Genomic DNA, 7,415 nt, shown 5'->3' with positions numbered 1-7,415 from the left:
GAGTGAGGCGGGGGCCTTGTTCTACACCATGCACCCTGTGGTGAAGCCATGTCCAGACACTGAGGTGCTGGAGGCCCTGGTCCGTGCTATTTTACTCCTGTTCAGCTGTTTTCTGTCAGCCTAAGCTGCAGGCCACCCGAGAAGATGCTCCTAGGTGACCTCATGCATAGGGGACCCTGCTAGAACATTCCTTCAGAAACACTGAAATTTACAGCCAGAGTCTGGGAACTCTTTCTAAATTCTTATTTATTTGTCTGGTGTGTGTGCGGTGCTCCAGGGCCTCTTGCCTCTGCAAACCAACACCACATGCTTCCATATCACTCTTTGCAGCCAGTTTATGTGAGTGACTTGGGAATTGAACCAGGCCTGCAGGCTTTGCAAGCAAGCATCTTTAACCCCTGAGCCATTTTCCCAGCCCCAAGTCGGGGCCCTTTCAATTAAACTGAACATGCGTCGGCTAAACAGGCGTGACTTTCAGTGGCTACGAACAAGCATTATTATTCTGGATGCTACTAACGTTAGCCAGCACCCTCCCCAGGCCCAGGCACAACTGTGTGTAAGTTCATAGGTGCAGCTTATATGTGGCTTCCAGGAGCAGGAGAAAAGACAACGTCCTGGAAAGAGTTACTGACTGGAACACATATTTAAAAATTAAAAAAAAAATCAATGTAAAGTAACATTCTATTAGAAGAACTCACCAGCAGCTAAATCAACTCTGGAGAGCATCTGCCCCACAAGAAGCCAGACGCCGCTCCGGCTCCCTGGTAAATGAGTGCTTATGTTGGCAAAAATGTGGGAGGACGGGCGGCCAGGAGGGAGTGGAGGAACAGCATCTTGAAGCCAAAGCTGGGTCTGTTGCCGATGTGCAGACTGCGACGCCAGCCCCACGCCGAGATGCTCAGTTCCGAGTCCTCCTCTCCTCTGCGATGGCTGGGTGAAGCCCTGCAAGGACCCATGGCTCCCAGCAGTCAGCAGAGAACCGAGGAGGAGGAGGGCACTGGGTCCCAGCGCAGCCCGGGGGACGCACACCCACATCCCAGCAGAGGCTGGAGGAAATAGCTCCTCCGATCAGCAGGCCTGAAGTGGTCCTTGGTCTCTTCTGAGAATGAGGCAGGCGGAGAGAATGGGCATGCTGCCAATGAGCTCCACACACATGCGCCACTTTGTGCAACTGGCTTTATGTGGTTACTAGGAAACTGAACTCAGGTCGTTAGGCTTTGCAGGCAAACACCTAACCACTGAGCCATCTCTCCAGCACAGCGTATTATTCCTGAAATAGCAGTTTACTTAAAGAAAAGATTATCTCAAAACAAAACAGAAAACGTGCTAATGCCAAGCATGGTGGCGTATGTCTTCAATCCCAGCACTCAGGGAGGCAGAGGTAGGAGGATCGCCAGGAGTTCAAGGCCACCCTGAGGCGACAAAGTGAATTCCAGGTCAACCTGAGCTAGAGTGAGACCCTACCTTGAAGAAACAAAAACCAAACAAACAAAACAACAACAACAAAAATAGTAAGGTGAGACAAAATGTTTCAGTCTAAGAATTCACGTGACAGTGGAAAGCTTGAGATAGCAGAAGTCAGTTACAGTATAGTGACAGTTTTCTAGCCAATCATAATAACTTGAGAAAAGCTTTCATCATAAATGATTACTCAGGTGACAGAGAAAGAAAGATTTGGGCTGGAGAGATGGCTTAGCGGTTAAGCGCTTGCCTGTGAAGCCTAAGGACCCCGGTTCGAGGCTCGGTTCCCCAGGTCCCACGTTAGCCAGATGCACAAGGGGGCGCACGTGTCTGGAGTTCGTTTGCAGAGGCTGGAAGCCCTGGTGCACCCATTCTCTCTCCCTCTATCTGTCTTTCTCTCTGTGTCTGTCGCTCTCAAATAAATAAATTTTTTTAAAAAAGAAAGATTTATTGTAAACTGTGTCTTGGTGATAAGAGAAGGAAAGTATCTGTCGTGAAGATGGTAGGCAAGGAGATGTCTTAGTCATAAACCACCGTTCAGATGGTGGGGAGGAAGGGTTCCAGCCACAAATGACAAAGTGAGAGAACGAGAGAGAAGACTTCCGTGGTAACTGCTGGTGAGATAACAAAGAAGTTGAGTCGCGGGTCATGAATTACACACTGAAGGGACATAACTAAGAAGGAATGGCCCAGTCATAAGTGACACTTCAAATTATAGCAAAATATTAGTCATGAAGATCAACTCATGTGATTCTATATTACCTTTTCTTCTGCAGCAAAGGGTTCTGGTCACAGGTGAGGGCTTGGGTGACAGAAGGTGTGGATTATAAATGCTGAGTCATGCAACAAGGAAATAAGATCTCTGGTCATGAATGATAACCCAGGTGATTGAGAGAGGCAAAATGAGTCTCACACAGAAGATAAAGATTAAAAAAAAATATTATTATTATGTTTGGTTTTTCGAGGTAGGGTCTCCCTCTATCCCTGGCTGACCTGGAATTCACTATGTAGTCTCAGGGTGGCCTCGAACTCACGGTGATCCTCCTACCTCGGCCTCCAGAGTGCTGGGATTAAAGGCGTGCGCCACCACGCCCAGCTAAAAAAAGAATGGGTGCACTAGGGCCTCCAGCCACTGCAAATGGACTCTAGACAGATGTGCCACCATGTGCCTCTGGCTTACGTGGGTTCTGGGGTCCTTCAGCTTTGCAGGCAAGTGCCTTAATCACTAATCCATCTCTCCAGCCCAAGGTAAAGATTTTTAAAAATGTTTTGTGGGGTTGGAGAGATGGCTTAGCGGTTAAGCGCTTGCCTGTGAAGCCTAAGGACCCCGGTTTGAGGCTCGGTTCCCCAGGTCCCACGTTAGCCAGATGCACAAGGGGGCGCACGTGTCTGGAGTTCGTTTGCAGAGGCTGGAAGCCCTGGCGCGCCCATTCTCTCTCTCTCCCTCTATCTGTCTTTCTCTCTGTGTCTGTCGCTCTCAAATAAATAAAAATAAAAATTAAAAAAAAATGTTTTGTGTATTTATTTATCTAAGAGACAGAAAGAGGAAGAGAGAGAGAGAGAGAGAGAGAGAGTGTGCATGGGCACACCAGGGCCTCCAGCCATTGCAAATGAACTCCAGACGCATATGCCACCTTGCACATCTTTCTTATGTGGGTCCTGGGGAATCAAACCTGGGTCCTTTGGCTTTGTAGGCAAATGCTTTAACCGCTAAGCCACCTCTCCAGCCCAAGATAATTTTTTTTTTTTTTTGAGGTAGGGTCTTACTCTGGCCCACGCTGACCTGGAGTTCACTCTGTAGTCTCAGGGTGGCCTCTAACTCCAGTGATCCTCCTACCTCTGCCTCCCAGGCGCTGGGATTAAAGACGTGTGCCACCACACCCAGCCCCAAGATATTAATTTTTAATCATAAAAGAAATTTCACATATTAGAGAAATACATTTTTCAACCACATGTTAATGATAACTCTGGTGACTGAAAGGGAAAACTGCTAGTCATAATTGATAAGTGAGGTGAGGGCTGGAGGGACGGCTTAACGGGTAAGACGTTTGCCTGCAAAGCCAAAGGACCCACGTAAGCCAGATGCACAAAGGGGCGCACGTGTCTGGAATTCATTTGCCGTGGCTGGGGGCCCTGGTGCGCCCATTCTCTCTCTCTCTCTGTCAAAGAAATAGATAAAGATAAGTTGGGTGATCTAACGAAGCTTTCATGTGACATGAGTCACAGGGCTGGGGAGAGAACCCAGGCAATAAGAGGTGGGCTTCTCAAACACAGGACTTGAGTTTGAACCCCCAAAGCCATGTAAATAAATGCTAGGCGTGATGGTGGGTCTGTGACCCCAGCACTGATGAAGTAGAGACAGAACGAGCCCCGGAGCTTGCCAGCCAGCCAGTCCAGCCTAATTACAGAGCTCTGGGCCAACTGGAGACCCTGTCGCAAAAAAAGAGGTGGTGGGCTGGAGAGATGGCTTAGTGGTTAAGGCATTTGCCTTTGAAGCCTAAGGACCCACATTCGATTTCCCAGTGCCCACGTAAAAGCCATATGCATAAGGTGGCACATGCTTCTGGAGTTCATTTGCTGTGATTAGAGGCCCTGGTGCACCTACTCTCTCTCTCTCTCTCTCACTCTATGTGCCTCTTTCTCTCTCTCACTCTCTCTTTCAAATAAATAAATAAGTTTTAAAACGAGGTGGGGGCTAGAGAGATGGCTTAGCAGTTAAGGCACTTGCCTGCGAAGCCTAAGGACACAAGTTCAAGTCCCCTGTACCCACGTGAGCCAGATGAACATGGTGGCACATGCATCTGGAGTTCATTTGCAGTGGCTAGGGGCCCTGGTGTGCCCATTCTCTCTATCTCTGTCGGCCTCTCTCTCTCTCTCTTGAATAAGTAAATAAATAAAATTAAAAAAGAAGTTGATGGTGTCCCTTAGGATGTTATCTGGTTTCCACATACATGCATACTACCCCCCCACACATCAACACACACAGTGTACCCATCTACATGCAAACACTCATACACACCCACACCACAGTACACACTCAGACAAACACGAAGTACTAAAATGCGAGCCAGGTGACATAGAAAGTGCCAGTCAGGGGCTGGAGAGATTGCTTAGTGGTTAGGGCATTTGCCTGCGAAGCCTAAGGACCCAGGTTCAATTCCCCAGGACCCACATTAGCCAGCTGCCCATGATGGCACATGTGTCTGGAGTTTGTTTACAGTGGCTAGAGGCCCTGATGCACCCTCTCTCTCTGTGTCTCTCTAATTAGTAAGTAAAATATATTTTTAAAAAAAGGAGTGCCAGTCAGGAATGACAATTCAGGTGATAAAGAAGGTTTGTGCTTACAGTCATAACTCAGGCCATAGAGAGGAAAGGTTTCCACTTACAAGTAACAGAGAAGAAAAGGTCTCAGTCAGAAATGATATTTATAGGATCAGAAATATTAGGCTTCCTGTCATAAATAACTGTCAGGTGATAGAGACTGAATTATTTCAGTCAAAAATACCAAGAAAGGGCCAGGCATGGTGGCCCACACCTTTAACCCTAGTACTTGGGAGGCTGAGGTAGGAGGATCACCGAGAGTTTGAGGTGAGCCTGAGACTACATCGTGAAGTCCAGGTCAGCCTGAGTTAGAGTGGACCCTACCTTGGAAAACCAAACCAAACCAAACAAAACAAAACACCAGGAGAGGCTTGGTAGTTAAGACACTTGCCTGCAAAGCCCAAGGACCCAGGTTCAATCACCCAGGACCCATGTACAGATGCGTGTGTCTGGAGTTCATTTGCAGTGGCTAGAGGCCCTGGTGCTCCCATTCTCTCTCACTACCTGTCCCTTTCTTTCTCTCTCTCTCTCTCAAATACATAAATGGAAACAAAGAAATTGTTTTTAAAAAATCCCAAGAGGAAGCTTCTACCACAAACAACTTAGGTGAGAGAGACGGGAAGTTTTCCGATCCCAACAGCAGACTGGCGACGCCTGATGTGTGTAAGAGGCTCAGAGCCAGGGTATCGCTTGGTGGCGGGGAGCTTGCAAACAAGTCTGGGCTCCATCTCCAGAACTGTAACCGGAAAAAAAAAGGCTTCCAGTCATAAAAGATAAACTTGTCATAAACAAAAGGAAATAAAGGTTTCTAATCATAAATAACAACTCAAATGACAAAGATGGGTTTCCACTCTGGAACAATAACTCGAATGATAGACAAAGATTTTAGTCACAAGTTGACAATTCAGAAAGACTCAGGCTTTTAGTCATAAAAGATAATTCAGTGGTAGGGAAAGAAGTTGTCAGCCATAAAGGGTTTTAGAAAGGCGTGAGGGCTGGAGAGATGGCTTAGCAGTTACGGTGCTTGCCTGTGAAGCCTAAGGATCCAGGTTTGACTCCACAGAACCCACATAAGCTGGTGAAAATAAAATAAAGTTATGAAGCTGGGCGTGGTGGCGCACGCCTTCAATCCCAGCACTGGGGAGGCAGAGGTAGGAGGATCACTGTGAGTTCAATGCCACCCTGAGAATATATAGTGAATTCTAGGTCAGCCTGGGCTAGAGTGAGACTCTACTTCAAAAATAATAATATAATAATAATAATAAAAAGATCATGACATCAAAATAAAAGAGAGACTGATTGAGAGGGGGAGGGGATATGATGGAGAGTGGAGTTTCAAAGGGGAAAGTGGGGGGAGGGGGGAATAACCATGGGATATTGTTCACAATTATGAAAGTTGTCAATAACAAAAAAAATTAAAAGCCGGGCGTGGTGGTGCACGCCTTTAATCCCAGAATTTAGGAGGCAGAGGTAGGAGGATTGCCCTGAATTCGAGGCCACCCTGAGACTACCTAATGAATTCCAGGTCAGCCTGGGCCAGAAAAATAAATTAATTACTAAAATAAAATAATAGGGCTGGAGAGATGGCTTAGTGGCTGAGTGCTTGCCTATGAAGCCTAAGGACCCCGGTTCGAGGCTCAATTCTCCAGGACCCACATTAACCAGATGCACAAGGGGGCGCATGCCTCTGGAGTTTGTTTGCAGTGGCTGGAGGCCCTGGCGCGCCCATTCCCTCTCTCTGCCTCTTTCTCTCTCTGTCACTCTCAAATAAATAAATAAAAATGACCAAAAATCTTTAAAATAAAATAATAAAGGTGTGAGAGAATTTAATTCTAAATTCTAGCCCAGGTTTCCAATCACAAATGAGAACAGGTGATGGCAACAGCTTTCTAGTCGTGAGAGCTCACGTCAGACTGAAGGAAGGGCTTTACTTACAAATTACCCTTTAATCCAGGCGTGGTGGTGTGTATCTGTATTCCTAGCACTCAAGGCTAAGGCAGGAGGCCAGGGACTTCTGGGCCAGCCTGGGCTACATAGTCAGCCCTTTTTTCAAAATCAGAACAGAATAAGAACAAACCCCAGATCATAATTTGGGTAATGGAGAATGAAGATTCCCTGTCATAACTGACATATCTCACATGATAGGAAAAAAAAAGTCTCCACTTACAAACTGTACCTTAGGTAGTAAATTAAGAAAGGCCTTGTTGTCAGCCGTGGTGGTCCACACCTGGAATCCCAACACTCAGGAGGCTGAGGTAAGAGGATTTCAAAGCTGAGGACTATCTGAACTACATAGCGAGACCCTGCCTCAAACAAAACAAAACCCAGAAAGGGCTTTTTCCCCCCAGAAAAGACAATCCACTTCTTTTTTCAAAAACAATTTTAGATTATTTATTTATATTTGTTTATTTTATTTATGAGAGAGAGAGAAAGAGAAGGAGAATGGCGTGCCACCTGGGCCTCCAGCCACTGCAAACAAACTCCAAACACATTTGCCACCTTGTGCATCTGGCTTTATGTGAATACTGGGGAATCGAACCTGGGTCCTTTGACTTTGCAGGCAAGCACCTTAACTGCTAAGCCATCTCTCTCTCTAGCCATACATATATATGGGGGGGGGGTGAGGAGGAGGA

Source organism: Jaculus jaculus, chromosome 20 (assembly GCF_020740685.1).
Source record: "Jaculus jaculus isolate mJacJac1 chromosome 20, mJacJac1.mat.Y.cur, whole genome shotgun sequence".
Classification (NCBI taxonomy): domain Eukaryota; kingdom Metazoa; phylum Chordata; class Mammalia; order Rodentia; family Dipodidae; genus Jaculus; species Jaculus jaculus.
Note: the sequence above shows the minus strand (reverse complement) of the source record.